Source organism: Cimex lectularius, unplaced genomic scaffold (genome assembly GCF_000648675.2).
Source record: "Cimex lectularius strain Harlan isolate CLEC.00 unplaced genomic scaffold, Clec_2.1 scaffold799, whole genome shotgun sequence".
In the NCBI taxonomy this organism is placed as follows: domain Eukaryota; kingdom Metazoa; phylum Arthropoda; class Insecta; order Hemiptera; family Cimicidae; genus Cimex; species Cimex lectularius.
The window spans coordinates 1-2,136 of NW_019393331.1; the positions used below are offsets into that span (position 1 = coordinate 1).

The 2,136-nt window shown below is 36.0% G+C and overlaps 1 non-coding gene across 1 annotated transcript; it reads right to left on the reverse strand.

The window, feature by feature from the left end:
• Positions 1–1,551: 1,551 nt before the first annotated feature.
• On the reverse strand, positions 1,552–1,624 carry Trnae-uuc. The gene has a single exon. It is a non-coding gene; the product is annotated as a tRNA-Glu (tRNA).
• Between the last annotated feature and the right edge of the window lie 512 nt (positions 1,625–2,136).

A 2,136-nucleotide genomic window follows, 5' to 3' on the forward strand; every position in this document is an offset into this window, starting at 1 on the left:
AAAAAAAAAAGGGTTTTCTGTTTACTCCTTTATCGGAAACTTTACTAGGCACAGTGGATAACTTTTTGACAGGTTGTTTTGCTTTTGTGACATCCTCTTTGCTAAACCTCACAGAAATTGATTGCTCATTCTTGTTTAGACAATTTGATGTATGATCGACATCATTTATATCTTGCAAAACTGTTTTTTTGGCCAAAGTTTTTGTTATCTTTGAAAGCATAACTGTTTTTTCAAACACCGACTTCACTCTCGGAACAGCAGAGTTTTCTTTTCCCGTCTCTCCCAAAGTAGCCCTCTTCACAGTTAATCGCTTCAAAGGTGATTCTTCCGCTTTCCTTTTTGAAAATGATTCACTACCGTACCGTTGTGACTTCTTGTTTTAATTCCAATCTTCAAGTTCGACCCATTAGGCAAAACCACAGGTTTTGTAGCGATTTTGGAAGGAGCCATTTTTATTCCAATCCGTGCTTAGCCTGGCTCCAAGGTTCGAATCCAAAATTCTGTGAGACAACCGACGTCCACAGATCAACTCCGGTCGAAAGTCATTTACGGAGAAAAGGGCTGGATAGGAGAGCGGGCTGCAGGCGGTTTATCCTCGGTGATCCTCTGACTTCGGCTTTACGGAAACAAATTCTTCAACGCATCGACGACCACGCTCTGCTACCAATGTGTGAGCCCTCCGCTTAACTTTCGGAGAGACCCCGACTAATTAGAGTGAACTTCCGGAAGAGTCCCACTATTATGGATAAATAGAATTGAAAATTAGGATCACAGGGTTAATAAAAATAATGAAATAATAAAAAAACTAAAACGATTTACTTTCAAAATTACCAACACCAAAATAATAATGAAAAAGAATATATGCCCACAAAATTTAATTAAGTTAACCAGTGATTACTCATGGAAGATTGAGACATACAATTTGTAATGGATTGAAAAGTTACGAATGACAGTGCCGTCTTCTTCCGCTCGGAGTCCCCGATACACCTGAAGGGCATTCGTCGGGCGCATATTCATGATGTTTTCCCCTACTCCCCCGGCTTGGTGAACCCTATGCTTTCGGCAACCGGGCCATGACACCACTATTCGTTGTTCTATGCACAGTGAGTACATCTATTTTATCCAATTACCCCTGCAATCTACTATTTATTAAAAAAAATTTTCTTTTGTCCTATCCTGTCTATAAAAGCAATGAAACAATTACATGAGTACCCCTCCTTTGTCCTGAGATATTACGGATTATTCACAGGCAACTGCACTTTGATAAATGAAAAATATTATTGTAAAAATATTGTTAAAATTGAAAATAAATGTATTAGCGAATTATTAGATGATGAAGAATTATCTACTTGTAAAAACATAGTTATAAACCATATCAAACCTTTTATTAAATATATTCCAATAGTTAATAAATTACTTATGTATAATATAAGCAAAACTATTATTAATGTTAATCCTGTAAACATAACTGTATATCCAAATTCACTAATTTCGTGGTCCAATTGATATATTACAATTAATTAAGGTTTTTAGTTGAGATAAAAAAGTCAATGGCACGAGCGGGATTCGAACCCACGATCTTCGGCTTGAAACGCCGCTGCTCTACCACTTGAGCTATCGAGACCTCGATCCACTCGGACACTAAATTCCCATCTCAACCCCACCTTTTGAATTTTCCCTCCTTTTTGCCATTTTTCAAATGTCGTGTAATCGGATTGGATTCTCGACGACAAAATGAAATGGCAACGGCGAGCTTTAGTGAAGTATACTTCATTTTAAATCATTAAATTCACTAATTTCGTGGTCCACTTGACCAATTGATATATTACAATTAATTAAGGTTTTTAGTTGAGATAAAAAAGTCAATGGCACGAGCGGGATTCGAATATACAATATTCTATGAATGTATATCCAAAGTTTACGCAACAGTTAACTCTTAATACGTCAGAAATATTGTTAAATCTTGTACAACCATACACTTATTGTGAAGTGATGATTCCATCAGAACTTCCTTCACTCAAACTACTAATTTCACTTTTGAGCAAATTATAAGGCTAACATGAACATAGAACCCTTAGAGGAATTGGAAGAAAATACTAACAATTATACAACAATATTAATGTCAATAATAATAAT